Source organism: Sceloporus occidentalis, unplaced genomic scaffold, assembly GCF_023333645.1.
Source record: "Sceloporus occidentalis isolate IW3139 unplaced genomic scaffold, rSceOcc1.0.p SCAF_2, whole genome shotgun sequence".
Taxonomy (NCBI): Eukaryota; Metazoa; Chordata; class Lepidosauria; order Squamata; family Phrynosomatidae; genus Sceloporus; species Sceloporus occidentalis.
In genome coordinates, this window is record NW_028316982.1 from 75,603,742 (window position 1) to 75,624,133 (window position 20,392).

General features: G+C 39.7%; 1 protein-coding gene across 3 annotated transcripts in view; it reads left to right on the top strand.

The window, feature by feature from the left end:
• Nucleotides 1–20,392, top strand: part of GRK5 (G protein-coupled receptor kinase 5) — a 236,380-nt gene that overhangs the window by 76,267 nt on the left and 139,721 nt on the right. The window lies entirely within an intron of this gene.

A 20,392-nucleotide genomic window follows, 5' to 3' on the forward strand; every position in this document is an offset into this window, starting at 1 on the left:
AGACTGTAGCAATTATGGGAATATAGCATTAATTTCCTGTGTTTCAAAAATATAATAATAATAATAATAATAATAATAAATTTCCCATGCAAGCAAAATTACACTCAATTTTTTACAACACAGACTCCAATCATGCATGGAAAGAGAAATCCAAGAGGTCAAGGAGAGGAAGTTCAGAAGAGGAAAAGGCACTAAGGACCACATAGCAAACAAACAATGACTAATGGATCACACCAAGGAATTCCAAAAGAAAATTACCATCTGCTTTATAGATATATTAAATCATTTGACTGTATAGACCATGAAAAATTATAGATGGGTCTTAAGGACATGGAAGTCCTGATCCATCTGATAGTCTTGATGAAAAATCTGTACAGTGTGTCCATGTTATACATGGTTTTTAGCATATGCTGAAAGCCACTCAAGGCGCATGGGGCAGTGCGTCCCATTCGGATGAATGGGGCGCACACCCGTGGCGCACACGTGCCGCTGCATACACGAGCCCCATTCACTTGAATGGGACTTGAGCATGCATGGAATTTGGCTTACGCAGGGAGGTCTGGAATGGATCCCCCACGTAAGCCAAGGGCGGACTGTACTTAGAGCAAGAGGCCATGATTACAACAGAATACAGAGGAATATAATGGTTCACAATTGTCAAGGGGCTCAGGCAAGGCTGAATTCTATGACCTGATTTGTTCAACTTGTACTGTATGCAGAAAATATCATATGAAGAGTGGGCTTAGACTCAGAAAAGGGAGGAATAAAAATAGGAAGGCAGAATATCAACAATCTTCTTCTAACTAAGCTGTGATGGAGGATCCTCTTTTGGTCCCCAAATTGTTTATATATTAAAATGTGATCCCATAATTTTTATGTGAACATACCAGAGAATATTATGGCATCTCAGAAAACAAGTAACATGCCTAGATGGCCTTTGTCTTGTCTATTGTCTTAACAAATTTGGTACACTTCCCGCCAGGTGCATGGCCAGCCTGTTCAGTGCTGAATGTTAAGAAAACTGACCTTGCTGATGCTGGGGGGGGGAGGGGTTAAGTAATTGCTTTTATTACCCAATATATCTTTAATATTTAGCATACTACTTGAGAGGGCCAAGTTGTAGGCTAGCAGTTTCATTGGTTGGCCTCATTCTGTAAATCCAGTGCCCAATCCCTGACTGACCATGAGATCTAGTAGGACATTCGGCATCCCCCCCCCCCCAAAAAAAAAAACAAACATAGCTTGTTTCTCAGCAGCTATCGGAAATGAGTAAACTGAGAGAAATAATTTTCATCTTAGTTCAAATCCTGATTCAAACAAATTTCCTCAGCACCTTTAGAAATCATTTAAACAAATATGTTATTGTGTGACATCTTCCATATTACTTGAACTAGTGTTAAGCTGTGACTAAACACTGTCCTTTAGCTATTTTTGGATCTCTTCTTTTAAAATACTTGAATCTCAAAATTATTTTCTTTGAACGCTGTCCCAGTATTGGACAAAATGTGGAGTGTTTTCTGCCATTTCTGTCTTTGGATACGTCTGATTTATTGCGATGCACGGAATTAAATGAAAAATGTGTTTTTTCTTCTTCATACCATCAGAGAAAAGCAAGCCATTTTATGTATCTACAGAGACTGAAAACACTGAAAGATGTACAGTGCCTATACTTGATAGCTTCCAGGACTTTAAGGGGCCACAAGGGAAATGAGCTGAAATGATCTCAGCCCATGTTCTATTTACAGAATTTATTTCACAAAAGTTAATCCATTAAGGATTACCTTGGCAGTGGCAAACTAGAGAGAAACCAAGAAAGTTGTTGCTCCTTTTCCATAAAGGTCAGGGAACAAAATCCCCACCAATCCCACCCTGCACAAAACTAGAAGACCCATATTTGACCTGTTTTCACAACTGAAGCCTAGTAGTATTACCACTAAGTAGTTTACTTTATTTTATTTGTGGTCAAGAGTTGTAAATTGCCTACACTGAATTCCACATGCTACGTGAATGATATGACATAAGCTGAATTTCTTCCAAAATAAAGTACAGTACAATCACAGGGAAAAAATGACTTGCTTTGAATGAGTGTGTGGAGTTATAATTGAGAGTTTCACAGTTCGCCATGATTTTATTGGGTAATACTAAGTTATTAACTCCAGTTAGTACTTATACAGAGGTTAGGATCCAATAGTGCCAAGGTGGTTGTTCAACCACTGGATTATGGTGAACAGGTATTTCTTTCTAGAGGTTGTTCAAGGAGGCACCTGCAAGGTCCTTGTACAAGTATTTCACCTCTGGTCTTTCTTTCACAAGGTAAGATAGCCAGTGAAAATCCCATAGGATGTGGTACCTGATGTTCCCAGCCAGTTATGTAGATCCCACTGATGTTCCAGCCTCCATCCATTGTTCCCAGTGAGCCAGCTTAACTAGACTATTGAGTTCTTCACTCTATACACAGCCAGAACCTTTGCAGCTGTGAGGCAGTATATACGTCCTATCTGTTAATGCTGAGAAATAACTTTGGCTGAGCTCATTTAATAGTTTTTGAAACCAAATTTATGGGCCAAACTACACATAGTATGTGGGATTCATGGAGGGGGAAATAATATAGGGACAGGGACATCCTGTGACTTCCATGTCAAAGGTGTTGTGAGTCTTTTGTTTTTTAATTTTATTTTTATTTATTTATTTATTTATTTATTTATTTTTAACATTTATTTATAGAGCGCTGTAAAGTTTGAATAGTGCTTTACACAGTAAGGGTCAAATAAAATAAGAAAGAAAAAAGAGAATAAAAACCTGCCAAGCGGCGTACAATCTAAAACAACATTACATTATTCTCTAAAATAATACTAACTAGTATACAAAGAAGACAAAGTAAGCAGCAGATTATCAACCAGTCATTTGAAAGGCCTCCCTGAACAAGAGTGTCTTCAGCTCAGCCTTAACATTTGCCAAGGAAGTAATAGTTTTTAATTATGTGGAGTGGAGATTCCAGGCATGAGGAGCAACACAGGAGAAGGGACGAATTAGAGCAGAGGAGGAGGAGACCCTTGGCTGGGTCAGGGGACGAGTGTCTTAAGACCTCAATGTGCATGAAGGGCAGTAAGGAGATATGAGCACTGACAAATAAGAAGGAGCCAAGCCATGAAGGGCTTTAAAGGTCAGAAGAAAAATTTTATATCGGATTCTGAAAGGAATGGGGAGCCAATGGAGGGATAACAACAAGGGGGTAAAATGATCAAAGCAATGGGCAGAGAAGATGATCCTGGCTGTTGAGCGTTGCACACAGATTAGGGGGCTAAAGTAGGAAATAGGAAGACCCACTAGCAATGAGTTGCAATAATCCAGGCATGATGTCACCAATGCATGCACCAAGGTCGTTAAAAATATTTGTATTATTATTATTTTAAAAAATGGGGACCTAGAGAAGAAAGTTGCAGTATATTCCTGGCCATTCAATGGAGAGATTCTATTCTAGGCTCTAGCAAACCTGGAACAAAATGCTGCAATAAATCATAAAAGCCTCAAACGCTCATTAGTGAAATTCTTTCTGTTAGCAAGGCAGCTTAATAGGTTGTTTTAAAAAATCTGGACACTAGAAATCAGTACCAAAATATGCCACATGGCTTTTATTCCTGCATTATAAATTCCAGCCCTACTGGTGGTACTACAGTGGCCTCTCTCTAGTTTAAATTCTTTGGATTGGCTTTCATTGCCCTGCTAGTTACTGTAAGTCAGCTTGGAAAGGACCACACCTTGAGGAAAGGATCTAATCCTGATCTGTTAAAAGCATCAACACCATCCTGCCAGTCATGGTATTGTGGTTTTTCCATTTTGGACAATTTAAGGCTTGGTTGTCAATTGAATTTGCCAAATGGTTTCAGAAATTGCTCTGCCATGGACAAAACATCTCGTAAATAACATTTTAAAAGTTCACAGTCATTTTTAAAGTGTGCACTTTAATAAGACATTTACCAGGCTTTGGGGTGGGGTTGAGAAAAAATACATCCCATTTAAAAACAGAAAATAACTCAGTGGAGTATGAGCATCTTGGTACAAACACCAAGGATGCATGTACCAGATCTGGGCTGAGCAAAGGCGGATCAGAATAGCCCAGATCTATCTACCTCTAAATGCATGCATTCAGTGTGACTTCATACATTTGAACAAAATACCATTGGCGGCTGCTGTACAGCAGAAATAAAACAATTTGATACCACTTTAACATCCAAGGCAAAGACACTCCACTCCCTAATTCTGTTGTTCCTGTCAGGGCTGGCAAAGGATCATTTTAGTGACAGTGATTATTTTACAGTAAATGAAAAAGGTGGTAACACATGAACATGAGTATTCTTAAACAGAGATAATAAGTAACAAGTTTAAGTAATACAGTCACCTTAATGAATTATCTTGTGTGGCAACAAAACAGCAACAGAATTACATTTCAAAAAGACTATAATGAGTAAGAATGGCCTTACTTGCTTTTTGTGTAACAAATAAGATGTACTCTTTCCAGTCAATTTAAAAAGAGCATCTTTAGAGGCATATTGAGAGGGATTTTTCTAGTTTTCTACTGCTATTATTGTTGTTGTTTTATTTATATCGTGCCATGAATTTGCATGGCACTTTACAGGCATACTGCTCTCTCTTAATCCATCCAAGGTTTGAAGGGTGAGTGAGATACATACTTGTTAGTGGGGGGGGGGGGGGGTGCCGGTGGAGGTGGTAAGGAAAGAAGAGAGTCAGTAGATTAGTTGCAGAGCTTAAATGCACTGAGTGTACAATTGCCATTCTTATAGGGCAGCCTTCCTCAACATGGTACCAATGTGCTGAATTATAAATCTCACTATCCCTAGTAAGCAATTGAATTGTGGTATTTGTATACATCTCAAAAGTGCAAGGTTGGGGATGAAATTTACAGAGCTAGGCATAAAGGACAAAATATGCCAATCGTGGGCAACACTGGTAAATTTATATGCCTCTCTGTCAATCCTTTGGTTTCTAGCATTAATGCTGGCAATGTAATGGCATCTCAAAGTGTTTTTTCTCCTCTATCCAACATTAATGTGAACAGATTCCATAATCACAAAAAGTCAACATGGGTTTCAGAGAAACAAGTCATGCCAGACAAATCTGGTCTCTTTCTTTGATAAAATTACCAGCTTGGTAGATGAAGGGAATGCTGTGGATATAGTATATCTTGATTTCAATAAGGCCTTTGACAAAGTTTCCCATGACATTCTTGCAAACAGGCTTGCGAAATGTGGGCTAGACAAGGTAACTGTTACATGAATTTGTAATTGGTTGACTGATCGAAGGCAAAGGGTACTCAGTGATGGCTCCTTTTCATCCTGGAGAGAAGTGACCAGTGGGGTCCCACAGGGCTCTGTCCTGGGCCCAGTGCTATTCATCATCTTTATCAATGACCTGGATGACAGAATTGGGAGCAAACTTATCAAATTTGCAGATGACACCAAATTAGGAGGAATAGCTAATATTCCAGAGGAAAGGATCAAAATTCAAAATGACCTGAACAGACTAGAAAGCTGGGCCAAAGCTAACAAAATGAAATTCAACACAGGGAAATGTAAGGTACTGCACTTAGGATGGAAAAATGAAATGCACAGATGGGGGACACCTGGCTGAACAAGACTATGTGTGAAAGGGATCTGGGAGTCCAAGTAGACCACAAGTTGAACATGAGTCAACAGTGTGATGCGGCAGCTAAAAAGGCCAATGCAATTTTAGGCTGCATCAATAAAAGTATAGTGTCTAGATCAAGAGAAGTAATAGTGCCACTGTATTTTGCTCTGGTCAGGCCCCACCTGGAATATTGTGTCCAGTTCTGGGCACCACAATTCAAAAAGGACATTGAGAAACTGGAGCATGTCCAAAGGAGGGCGACTAAAATGGTGAAGGGTCTGGAAGCCATGCCCTATGAGGAACGACTGAGGGAGCTGGGGATGTTTAGCCTGGAGAAGAGAAGGTTAAGAGGTGATATGATAGCCCTGTTTAAATATTTGAAGGGATGTCACATTGAGGAGGGAGCTAGCTTGTTTTCTGCTGCTCCAGAGAGCAAGACCTGGAACAATGGATGCAAGCTACAGGAAAAGAGATTCCACCTCAACATTAGGAAGAACTTCCTGACAGTAAGGGCTGTTCGACAGTGGAATACACTCCCTCAGACTGTAGTGGAATCTCTTTCCTTAGAGGTCTTTCAACAGAGGCTGGATGGCCATCTGTTGGGAATGCTTTGATTGAGAGTTCCTGCATGGCAGGAGCTTGGACTGGATGGTCCTTGTGGTCTCTTCCAACTCTACGATTATGATTCTATGATTTTATGATTCTTTGAGATTAAATGTTTAGTCATTACCGAGCTATATTTACTAGCATTCCTATCTCTGTTTTTTGAAAGCTACAATTGATTGCCTTAAGAGATTACAGTACTAACTGAGGAATATAAAGGTGTCAGCATGATCACATCTAAATGTGATACAATATGAAGGGAGCTGTCCTCACCCTGGTTCCTCTAAATTGAAGCCCCTAGATCAGTGATGGCAAACCTTTTAGAGATCGAGTGACCAAACACAAAGGTGTTTCTGCACTGGGTATTACTCGGTGCTGGAAGGCGGGACTTTTGGGGCAATGGGACTTCCAGAGGGTGGGACTTCCTGTGGCAGGACTTCCTAGGAGACAGCTGAAGGCATGGGAGGGTGGGGGGAAGAAGAGGAACAGGTGTGTGTCTGTTCCTACATGTCCCCCACTCTCCTTTCTCTCTGCGTGCCCTCAGAAGTGGCTTTGTGTGCCAGAGAGGGCACAAATGCCATAGGTTCACTACCATGGCCCTAGATGGATCACTATAGGCCCTATGTAGACTGGCCTTAAAGGCTGGCTTGGGGGTGGAGTTGGGGCATAGCATCCACATGATGCACACTCTGACTTCGTCCCCAGGGCTGCATTACACCATGTGCCGTTCCACATGATGTGTGAGATCACAGTGCTCCTCTGGTGCTGCATCTGCACAATACTGCACCAAAGGACTGCCATAAAGCCACACGCCACGGCTATTATACCCTCCAAAGGCCAGATCAGGGCCTGGTGTGCAATTACTGTAGCCTCAAACTGGCTGTAAAAGGCCACCCCTTAGGGGCTGACTTATTGTTCATACTGATGTCAGCCGATGGGAGTTATAGTCCAAAACCTATAGTTAGCATCAGACTAGGGAAGGCTAGCAGAAGACATAAGGAAGTGGAATGGGACAAACATCAAAACCTAAAGATGTTTAGAGCATGAGAAAAGAAACATATTACATGTGGTGATAACTCATCCTTCTTGAGGCAAATTTTGTTTTCCTCACCAATGGATGAACTTTGGTTTGAGAAAATCAAGGTACATTGTCATCTTCCCAAGATACTCATACTACCTGCATCTTTGCAAGTTCTCATCAACTGGATTTAGTGGAATCAGAACTCAGAGTTGGGTGATAACTTTACTGGGCCATAAAAATATCAATTAAGATGTAAGCATTCAAGTTCTTTAGAACTTATATGAGCCCCAAATCATCTTGGTCAGATGTTAAAGCATTATGAAACTGCAGGCTTGAACAATCAGCTTGAGATGTGGTGATGTTAGGTTATATGTTGACGGATATACAATGAAGAGGGGTTTTGAAGGATTTGAAAGTTTGCCTTTTGAAAAATATTTTTAGTAGTCCAATAAAGGCCTTACCTAAACCTTGCTGTTGATTTTATGAACCACAGTTTTCTTTTTCATTTGATTTAGTCACATGATTGGGCTCTGCCCTAATGGAACTTTTATATTCTTTCAGGACCTTGAAAACTGGCAATTTACATTTGAATTGGCAATTTGCATTAGAGTGGGAGGAAAAAATGGTTTAGCCTTGATGCTTCCATTCTTCCTTGTTTAGAGCCTTATGAATGTTAATGTTGTTATTGCTGCTGTATAGGTATGGAGATTTGCAGTTTTATTAGTATATCTATCTTGCTGATAAACAGTGTCTCCTTGACTTTCCAGTAGTTGTAACTTACCTATCCACTGCCATTTTCTTTCATTTTACCGTTTTTTCTTTCTCTTGATATCTCCCAATGTTCTGGTCTGTTCACCTCTAGTTGTCAGCTTCTCTGTTTAGCTGGTCAGTGACCCCTTTGCTTCTTATATCTGGCTTATGATTTCCTGCACTTCTCTTTTCTCTGCTTATTAGTCTTTTCTTTTCCTTATTGCTTCTCAGGTTTGTGAAGGTCATAAAATCATGGATGAGAGAAGGGGAGGGGAAACGATCTGGAATAGGGTTGCCATATGTTACTCTAAGGTGGGAAAAATTGGGAGGTACCACCAGCAAAGCCAGCATCTCTCTAAAAATGTGAGCAAGTTATAGCTTAAGGATGGCTTGCAAGGGGAGAGTAACTGAGGAGACCTTTCCACCTATGTGTACTGCTACTGAGTGCAAAGAGAATCCAGTTTCCAGTACAAAAGTTTTTTTTTAATTTAAAAATGTGCAAGGTTGCACTCAGCTTTACAAGAACTGATTCAACCATATGAACCACACAAAGCTAAGAGAAAGAACGGTGTGAAAGATTTAGAGGGGTTGATAATTACCAGTCCTGAAGAGAGGTGTCCATAGGAAAATGTCTCAAGTGTCTCAGACAACAGAGAGTTGTGCTGGGGAAAGTGAACAACATGACTAGGGTTGGGGGGGGGGACGGGGACTTATATCCTTGAGGTATGTACTGTGTTACCAAAAAGTGTAACAAACACTTTAATAGCCTTTCCAAGGAGTGGGCAAAAGGGGCCATGAAACTTTGATGGTTTTGATATCAATGCATTGATGGGATCTGAGACAATCCCTTTTGTGATCGAGCAGGGAGAAATGAAGGGACATTAAGAGGAAAGACACAAGATAGAATCTCTGGATGTTTTAGTAATTGCTTTTCTTTGTTTCCACTGCAAGAAAAAATGTGAAGGAGGCAGGTGGGGGAAATGTGAAGTGTTTTGCAAAACTCATCTTTTGTTTCATCTAAGTCCCACTTGTCCTCAGTCAGCGTGAGGTCAACACTTCTGCAATTCTAGTCTCCTCAGGTTATCATGACTCCAACATATGTATCAAATCATCATTACCTCTACACATGATCCACACTATATATGAATTATGAAACCCTATATCCAGCAGAAGGGGGCACGCTAACACATATCAGCAGCATTCCGTTCCCTAATATTTCAGAGTCAAAACCAGAGGTTCAGTCTTTGCGACATCACAAAGGTGGAGCAGGCAAGAATTGGGAAGTAGATTAGAACTCTTCCTGGGTCAATTGTTTGTGAAAGTGAGCATGGGGACAACCTGAACGCCTTCTCAGTGGCTGCTCCCAGAGTGTGGAAATTCCTCCTTGGGAGGTCCAGTCGCCCTGCTCTCTGCTCTCTTTCCATCATTAGACAAAGACCTTTTTTATTTAGACAAGTCTTTAGTTCTTAAATCATGTGGGAGAAGTGATGTGCTGTGCTTTTATCTTTCATATTACGTTTACACATATTTACATATTTTACATTTAAATGCATTTTAAACTGTTTTTAGCCATGCACTTTTTTTAGACAAAATTATTTAATTGCTTTTTTGTAAAATAATATTTTAGCAGAACTGTGTTTTAAAATATTGTAAGGTGCTTTGGGTCTTGTACGAGGAGAAAAGGGATATAAGCTAACGAGCTAAGTAATTAATTAAACCCAGGCAAATAATGACCACAGATGATTTACATAAATCCAACCTAAATAATGCAGAAATGGTAAGAAATAATTATTTCCCATACCTTGGATCAATCATTGATCATAATGGAGATTGTAGTTAAGATATCAGAAGAAGACTAGGAATGAGAAGTAGAGCTATAAAAGAATTAGACAAAATTCTAAAATGCAAAGTTATAACACTGAAACACTAAAGCATTGGACAACCTATTATATTCTCCCACAACCATGTACAAATGTGAGAGCTGGACAGTGAAGAAAGCAGATAGAAAGGAAATCAACTCATTTGAGATGTGATGCTTGAAAAATGTACTGAGTATACCATGGATGGCCAAAAAGTCAAACAAATGGGTCCTAGAGATCAAGGGAGAGATCAAGCCTGAACTGTTCCTGGAAACTAAAATAATCAAATCAAGGCTGTCATACTTTGGCAATCTCATGAGAAGGCATTACTCATTAAAAAAAAAACAATAATGCTATAAAAGGTGGAAGGCACTACAAAGAGAGGAAGACTGAATGCCAGATGGTTAGACTCAATCAGGGAGGTCACAGGCCTGAACCTGCAGAACCTGAGTAGAGTGGCTGAGGATAGTAGGTCTTGGGAATGTCTCATTCACAGGGTTCTCATGAAGCAAAGGCAGTTAACAGCAGCAGCAGCAGCAACAACAACAACTGGGTAAAACTCAGCTGAGCAAGCAATATGGTATCAAAGAGCCACGAAGAAGAAACACCAAAGAATTTTTCAACAGAGAGCAACATGTACTCAGTTAGTAGCACTAGTAGCTGCTGCCCAGCCTGACACAAGGAATTTCCCCAGGTGTTACTGGGGCTTGTGAAAGATTTATTGCCACATTTTGGGGAGCCATTTCTCCAGGCTGGGTGTTGCTGTTGCCATTGGTTGTACAACATGAAGGCTCATGAGATGTGAAGCTGGTGCTCCATTGCCTGCATTGTTCCAAATGGGCCCAGATTTACATACCCACCATCTCTCACCAGTCCTCTTTGACACTGTGGTTCATTGGTGTACAAGGATGACACAGCCAAACCCCATGATATTGAGCAGAGAACTCAGATGAGAGCTTTGTTGAGATGAGTGCCCAGGCTCTTACAAAAGTCAAGCTTTCTCATCTTCTAGTGCTGCTTCATCTGTCTCCCTGCCTGGAGATGCAGATAACTGGAGCATGCTGATACCTGCTCTTGGCAACTACTCAATTAAAAATAATTGGGTAGTAAAAGATCTGGCCTGATGTCTTGTAATGTGTGGGTTCAGGGAAGATATTGTAGTGTGCATGCTTTTCAAAATCCTCAACAGCACAACTCTACATTTATTTATTATAATTTATTAAAAGGATTTATTTGCTGCACATCAGGTCATCCAAAGTAATATGTAATAAAATTCATTGGAAAAAACATTTAAAATTAGAAACATTGTTAAAAATCCAGCATTAAAAAAACAGAGGCCATATGGAAATATATAGTTGAAGCCACAGGCTGGAAGCTTAACAAAGAGGGAGCCAGACTAACTTCATTTGGGAGAGAGTTCCACAAGCAACAGGCTGCTGCAGGATAAAAGATTTCAGATTCATGACAGGCTCATAAATGGTAGGTGGCAGTCCTGCACATCTTGGCAGTCTTGCATATCTTGATTTCAGGCTTTGTAGTTCAAAATCTATACTTTGTTTTCAGCTTGCAAGCAAACTAGAAGCAGAGCATTTGGTTCAGGATGGGTAACATATGGTCCATAAAGCTCATGTCAGATCCTCCATCCTCCCCTAAATTCTGAAAACATACGTGGGAGTTACCCTTCAGCTCTTCTACATCATGAGTTCCTAAAAGGGAAATCTCTGTTTGTCTAGAAGAAACAAACATACATCTGCTGCTGATCTTAACATTATCAGAGTGCACAGTAGTCATCAGACACTGAAAGGAATGAGTATTTCCTTTTTTGAAAAAGAAAATAGTGCGGAGCAAGGCAATGGCAAACCTCCATTGGACAAAGCTTTAAGGAAAAAAAACTGTAATAGGGTTATTTTAGTGTCACCATAATAAGCCAGAAACAACTTGAAGACACACAGAGGCAACAACCACCAATTCTGGTGTTTTGACTCTAGCATGTCAGGAGTATGGAACCTACTGCTAAGAAAACAAAGGTGGGGTGGAGCAAAGAGGTGATATGCTCATGATCTATGAGTTATTTGAACAACTATCTCACAGGCCCATCCCTAATATCATCACTAATGATTTTGGGTAATGACAGGAAATGTGGTTGCATACAACTTATTTTCACACACCCTCATTTTGCCCAACTCCAAATGGGAAGAATGGAAAGCTAGAATGCACCAAATACATCAACCCATGCCTGTTGTTTTCTTCAAAGTGGCAGAGTAGAACCGTCATCTATTGGTATTTGTCATCAAGCTGGCTTCAAGTTATGGTGACCCTGTGAATGAAAGACTATCAAGAGCTCCAGTCATCAACAGCTCTGCCCAGGTCTTCCAAACTCAAGGCTTTGGCTTCCTTGTTTTAATCAGTCCACTGGTAGTGTGGTCTTCCTTTTTCCTACTGCCTTCACTTTTACCAGGTGATATAGTCTTTTCCACATTTTCTCATGATATCTTCAAAGTAAAATAACCTTAGTCTAGCTTCTAGGAAGGTTTCAGGCCTAATTTGCCCTAGAATCAATTAATTTTGCCCTCTTCCAGTTCATATCTGTAGAACTTTTTTCCAACACATTTCAAATGAGTTGTTCATCTTCTTGCCAGCATTCTTCCCAGTGCAGCTTCCACAAGCATACATAGAAAACAGAAAACTATGTCAGATGATTCTAACATTTTTTGGTATTTACTGAAATATCTTTACAATTGAGGATCTTACCTAGTTTCTCCCTAGTGTTCTGATTTCTTGGCTATATTCTTCATTTTGACTTTAGTTCCAGGCATTCCATCTTGATCCATTTCAACCTGGCCTCAGGCCTGCCTATGGGTCACCTTAGCAAATGACCTACACAGGGAACTAGACAGGAGTGTGTGTCCCTGTTGGTTCTACTGAGTCTCATAGTGGCTTTCAGTACCATCGACCATGGTATCCTTATGATCTGCCTCTCTGGATGGGGCTCAGGAGCACTGTTTTACAGTGGCTCTGGACTTTCTTGGAGGGGTGGACTCGGAAGGGGGTGCTGGGGGATGTATGTACAATATCCTGTGATGTCCCTCAGAGCTCAGGACTGTCCTCCATGCTGTTTAATATTTATATGAAACCACTGCGAAAGGTCATCCACAGTTTTGGGGTTCAGTGTCATCAGTATGCTGATGACATACACCTCTGTCTCTCCTTCCCATCTAATTCCAAGTAAGCTATTTCTATGCTAAACCAGTGTCTGCTGTTATTAATGGACTGGATAAGGGTGAACAAATTGAAACTTAATCCAGACAAGACAGAAGTGTTCTGAGTCAGTTGTAAGGCAGGGGTTCAGGAAGAAGGGATTCAGTTTGTGCTGGATGGGATTACATACTCCCTGAAATTACAGGTTCACAGTTTGAGTGTGCTCCTGGATTTGGATTTGAGCCCAGATGCCCAGTTTTTGGCAGTGCCCAGGAGTGCATTTGCACCACTTCCTTGCGAAGTCACATCTGGCTATGTTGAGGAATGCCTTGATTACATCCCATTTGGACTACTGTAATACACTCTATGTGGGGCTCTTTCAGAAACTGTTTGAAAATGTCAGTGGGTTCAAAATGCTGCAGCCAGGCTGTTGACTGAGGCTGGGTACAAGGATCACGTGGGTACAAGGATCTCTGATCTTTTTCCAGGCATGACTTTTAATTTTAATTATGGAGCAGTAGTGTTTGTGCAAAGTGGTGTGTTGTCTCTCAGTGTGTCTATGTGTGTGATATTGAAATTATGTTTTAAATATGTTTTAAGTGTTTTAGCTGTTCTTTTTTTTACTTTTGTAAATTAATGTTTTAGCAGGACCTTTTAAAAATTATTGTAAGCTGTCTTGAATCCCATTTTGTGAGATTAAATAAAAATAAATAAATAATGACTGAGCCAAGATGTGGAAGTCTTTAACTATTTATGTGTCTCCATTACCCACTTTAGAGTTCTATAAATTATCTGTTGTTGTTATTATTATTTTCCTTATATGCCCTTCTCTTTTCTGTTTATTCACTCACTCTTTTCATGGTCTCTTTCCTCTCTCAGACCTTCCATTTCCCATCAGAATCAGCTGACAAAAAACTCCTTCTTCTCAGAATCTCCTATGACAGCTTTCTAGGGCTGAAAAGAATTGTGCTCCAGGTATCTTGCAAGGGAAGAAAGCAGCCATGCTCTCCTCATCATATGGTGGAGTCTTGATCTGTGCAGCATTATATATCCTGACCTTGTGAAATTACATTGCCCAATTAAAGAAACAGGCTTTACACATAGAATGTACTAAAATCTTACTGCAACAAAGAATTCCTCTGAAAACACTGGAATACTGGCCATATTCTAGCTTCAGAATGAAACTGAGCATTCAGAAGAAAACTGCCCCAGGTTGCTACCATAGGCTTTGATGGTGCACTACTCAAAACTTAATGAAGCCAGCGAAAACTGCCTTCCTTGTGAAGCCTGAATAAAGTACATCAGTCATTTTCACAAAAATGTTAATAATGACAAAAGTATATGATATACCTATCCAAAAATGATAGTTAGGAAGGGCAAATATATCTACTTTCAGCATTTCTTTATTTGCTGTACTCAGGGCTGTTTGACATTTTGAACAGTTGTAGGCCCCATTAAGTAGATAATGAATATCAGTCTTCAACAGGTGCCACTTTTATAAGCAAAGAGATTTTGATGCTTGCTAATTTATTTATTTCATTTATATCCTTCCTTTCTTCCCGGAGGGACCCAAGGCGACTCACAGATGAAACTTATAAAATTATTATAAAATTCATATCATAAAATAATGATAGAGCCCCTCCCTTTTGCAAATTCCTGGAATTGAATGAATCCTCCTGTACTCTTCAAATATATTCATTTTACAGATAACATAATCACAGACTTTCCTCCTTTCCTGATGTCTTCAACATTTGTTGCAGATTGTCACCATTGATATGTGAGGAACATGCATGAGAGCAACTCTGTGATAGCAATAAATGAACCCAGAGACTGCAAACCATGCAATAGGTACTAATCAGATAACTCATAATATAATGGACTTGCTGTTTGTTTGTGTTTGGATTTTATCCTATGTTGTGCAAGTGGACCTCTACTTACATAGTGGGACTTCTTTCAATCCATTGAGTCCTGGAGAAGTTAATTCATTGAGTCCTATGCGCTAAGCATCTGGGAAGCATGAGGGAAACTAACGGTAAAGTGAATCCATTACATTCCTGATGTCTACTGATTTGATGGATGAATACTATTGGATTTCCTCCTCTGTTTCCAACAGTGGCCATCCAAATGCATCTGCAATACCAGCTTCATTTATATACTACTTCATACCACACTAAGCAATCTCCAAGCAGTTTACAGTTGTAAGCTAATTGCCCCCAACAAACTGGGTACTCATTTTAGCAACCTCAAAAGGATGCAAGGCTGACTCAACCTTGAGCCCCTGACTGGAATTGAACTCACAACCTTGTGGTTTGTGAGTGAGTGGCTGCAGTACTGGCCACTCTAATGAAATTGGGGAACTCAGAGGCAGGCCAATATTTTTAAATTATTATTATTTCCTTCCTTTCTCGCAGCATGGAACCCATAATAGGGAAGGCATCTACCATTCAAGAAGATACTAGCATTATTGAGAAGTTTGCTATCCATGCAGATTGATTCAAGAACAAGCCTATCAAATTTGTGGGCTAGTTTGCATATTGATATATCCACCAGCCACCTGTCCCACTAATCCAGTGATTCTCAAACTTTGGTTCTCCAGATGTTTTGGACTTCAGCTCCCAGAATTCCTCACCATTGACCAAGCTGGCTAGGGCTTCTGGTCGTTGAAGTCCAAAATACTTAGATAACCTATACACATACCGCTCCATCCATGGAGATAATTTTGCTGATCAAGGTTTCTTTCCACCACTGTGGAGGAGATATTACTGTTGATGTTCTCCTTCAGTGTAATAGTTTGGGCAGTGAGTCAGACCAGTATCTTGAGTTCGTTGAAATGTGTCCTGGTTAATCCCTTCACATTTGGTACAAAGCATGGATCCCCACATGCACTGTAACAGTAGCTTTATTCAGTCATCTGATATTTTTATCAGATGCCTGAATAAAGCTACTGTTACTGTACCCATGGGAATCCATGCTTTGTTCAATTTTTAGGAGACTACAACAAATTTTAGGCACAGGCTTAAAAGATACATTGGACTACTCTCTATCCACATTTCTAAGAACTCAAGGAACTAGTTGTAGGAGTTCCCAGCCATACCTAGTGTGTATGTGTGTGAGGAGTGGGGGCTGTTTGCTTTCAGAAAGCCCTTTTTATGTGTGTATATTATATATATTATATATACTTGTCTGTCAATATCTATATACTTTATTGGGCTGGTAATGCAAGTTTAGCAGCACATGAAACAAGAATGAAATAGCAATGGCAGTAGTCTTGAGAACAAATTCTTGCCAAGAACAAACCTCCAGCTGTTATCAATAACACTATAAACAGCTTTCCTAGTTTACAGATAAGGCAGGATAGGAGCTATAGTGGATGTGACTAGAAACAGATGCAAAAGTGGCTTGTCTTCACAGGTTCCCTGGCCAATGTGATGCTGATAAAAATAGCAGTACACACAGGAAACAAATGAAACCTGAGCCATCACAACAACTCTTCAGGTTAACAGGGCTGTGAATTCCTTGATTTTGTTAATGATAGGCAAAGTAAACCTTGATGGCTGCATTAGTGAACAAGTTCCCTTAGCCCCTTTGCAGTCTCATGTTTGCCTCTATCCTGTTAGATTGTCACTAGAAGAGAGGCTGAAAATGGGAAAAGGCAGAAGAGTGTTACTTTTAAAAGGCAACAGTTAACTTGGGAGGGCTAGAATGATTTAGTGGTTTGAGTGTTGGACTAGGACTTCTGAAGACCAGGATTGAAATCCTCACTTGGCCATGGAAACTCAGTTGGTGACCCTGGACAAGGCACACTCTTTCAGCCTAAGAGGAGGGTAATGGCAATCCTTTTCTGAACAAATATTGCCAAGATAATTTCATGATAGCTTAGTGTCGCCATAAGTCAGAAGTGACTTGGAATAAAGTTCTGCTGTTGTTAACTCTGATTCACATCCGAAAATTATGTTTCAATTCTGCAAAGAACTTGGCAGTCTACGAAAACAAGTCAGCTTTCTTCTTGATACAAATCATGTGACCTATTATTGAGCTCTGCTCCCTCCCTTTTAGAGATGCTAAGCACCATATGGAAGATGAAAAATTATTTCTCATCTAGTAGTGTTATCTGCTAGAGCTACTATCCAGTGGTGTCATTTTGTTAGCATAGATGATGTCGCATTTATGGAAACCTGGGCTGGTGTGGTTTAGAGGTTTGAGCGTTGGACTATGAGAGTCAAACCTGGAGACCAGGGTTTGATTCCCCACTCAGGCATGGAAACTCATTGGGTGATCGTGAGTGAGTCACACACTCTCAGCCTCCCAAAAAACCTGTAAAAGGTTTGCCTTAGGGTTGCCATAAGTCAGAAATAACTTGAAGGCACACAACAACAGAAACAGAAGTTCTGGACTACATGAAAGATGTAATCCATACCACAGTTCCTGTGGTCCAGAAGAATAAATGTACTACTACTTGTGCAAATCAGGAAACCCAGTTAATCTTCACTTAATGCACTGTTGTCCCCTGCTCATCTTACAGGATATGTTAGTTTTGGGTAGTTAGATTACACTGTAGGTTTTTTATTAGTGAAAAGGATTTCATTCAGTAGTGGAAAACTTTACCTCTTGCATAAGGTAAGGTACCTAGTTCTTTTCAGTCTTCTAGCAGTTCCCACATTTCCTCCCATAACTGATCCTTAGATGCAGAGGATATGGTTCAGATGGTTTCAAGAAGGGGACATCAAAAACCAGGGGACTTAGACCACCTTATGCAGTGGAAACACTTTCCACTAGCACAAAACTGGCATTAGCTTCAAAAAATTCAGCCTTAACACTTCTTTTGGGTTTTGCCATACTGGGCTAAAACTGTAGACTTGGGATGTGTGTTTCTTTTCTTCTGCTAAAATCATTCTAGTTTAAAGCCTGTTTAACTGAAACTAAAAAGACACCAACACCAGCCAGGCTAGAATGAAATAAACCACTTTTAAAGGGTTTATTTTAAAGAAATGTGGTAGGGCTTTTCATCCTGTGCATCAAAGAAAAGGAAAGAATGAATCAAGATTTAACAATAAAGACATTTTTAAAAGTGTTCAGTGTTTTGCATGGAGATGAGGGCAAAAACATTGAGGCCAATACCCTTGAAAGGTGAAAGTGAGAGCAGACCAGGACAAAAGCATAAGTCATAATATCTGAAACAGTTATGATGAATACAGTTTTACTGATTTTCTGTGTATGTGTGTGTATTTGACATTTTGAGCATGTGATTTAATAGTGGTTTGGCAGCTTATAGAAAATAGGGAAGAAAATGTTCCTGGCCTTTGGCAGAAGTGAAAGCAACAACCTTCCCAACACCCTCATTTCCTTTCGTTTTAACGTCTGGCTTCCAGTGGGTGGGAGGCTGCCATCACATCATCAGTAAGTTCAGATGAGAGCACCAAAATGCCAAGGAGCTGAAAAATGTGAGGGGTGGGGGGGAGATGTGAAAGTACAGATGACTTTGTTCCTTTCCTTTGGGGCATGTCCCGAGTGTTGCCAGGTGGGGAGATAAAAACCACTGGCATAATGAGGCTTGCCCCCATAACAAATGTCACTCACCAATCTGTACCACAATTTGGGAAGGTTGGGGTCAGTTCAGCTTCTTACAATGCCAAGACATATAAACTGTGGTCTGTTCAGTTTGCTCTCTGCGGATCTTTCGGAGGAGGTAAAAACACACACTAGGTTTCTGTCTGCTCTGACTCTAGACTAGTCAGTGTCTGGCATGTCTTGTCCATGTGCTTAAAACAAGTATTTGGAACAGGACCCTTTTTGGGCCTTTGTAAGTAGTTCACTTTAAGACTTTCCCTTGGAGTCTATAAATTAGCAGGTGACCAATAAAGGTTGTCTCCTAACTAGGAATTTGTTCTACCACTGTTTTCACACAATGTTTCAATGTTTTATTTTATACAACAATACAGTTCATGCTGACTGGGACATGATGGGAACTGTAGCCTGAGAAAAGGATACTGTTTGAGTGGTGAGTTGATAGAAATCCTTGGAGTGCTGGAAACGTGATTTCCTGCAACAAATATGCTAGCCATGGGAAACACATTTGGATTCTCTTCAAACAAGCAAACATATGGAGCTGAGTCATTTGTCTTCCTGGTTTCAGACTAGCAGATGTTTTTTAAGGTCTTCAGTCCAGATTTTCCCAGTTCTTCTATAGAGAATCTTTTTTTTTTTTTAAGGGAAATGCTGTGGATTTTCTGCATGCAAATTACGTAGCATGTTACTGAATCCTTGGCCTCCCCCAAAGATTCAGCTCCTTTCACACATTGCAGACTTTGCCTGGGATTTGTACCCAAGACTTCTCACAACCCAAGTAAAATTCACCCTTACCAGTAATTCACAGAAGTCAAATAATAAGTGCAGATATGTATAATTAAATTTATTTACTAGATTAAGGGGAGCCTTAATTGTTCTGGCATTCGCCATGTGGAATGATGTTTTCACAGATATTAGGTAAACTCTCCATCCTAAATGTTTCCCTTGTCAACTAAATACATATTTCCTAAGATATTTTTGATTGGTACTATTCTTCTTAATAATTTCTTTATAATAGCTTCATTAAATTAAAAAGAAACACACAAATAATTTTAATTAATTTTCAATACATATTTGCTGAGGTATTTTCTTGATTGCTAACATTGTAACTTACTTTTATTCTTAATGAATTGTTTTAATTGATTGTATTCCCTTTTTGTTTCTTTCATTTTTTTGGCCATTTGTTTCATTGTATATTCTTTAATGAAAACCTCTCTGAGATGGATAGACAGATAGGATAGACTGATAGCTGATAATATGCTGTCAACTAAATAAATAAACTGCCATATAAATATTATTACATATATATTTATTTAAACGCTAGTTCATACTTTTAAGCGTTGTCGTAAAAATAACCAACAAAATGTGATCAAAATATCAGTGAAGTAATGCTAACATTCACCGTTCAAAGCTGTTCTGGAAAGTCTCACAGTAGCAAATAGCTACAGTAGTGTGTGATGTTATGGTAAAAGAAATGTTGGCATTTAGCAAAAACGGCTCCTGAAACTTGGCAAGATATTTGAAGCCAATATACTGTAGTTGAGAAACCAGACCAGTCTACGTATTTGTTCATGTCATTGTATATTTCCAAATTTATTGTTAGTGGAGACATAATTGACTTGAAGAACTGGTTGAGCTTGTTGTATTTTTAGACATCTCTTGCCTATTTAAGTGAGCAATTATTTGCTTCTTCCTCATACTTGGGCTCATAGAGAGCCCAGGCAAATGAATACTATAATGGTATCTGTTT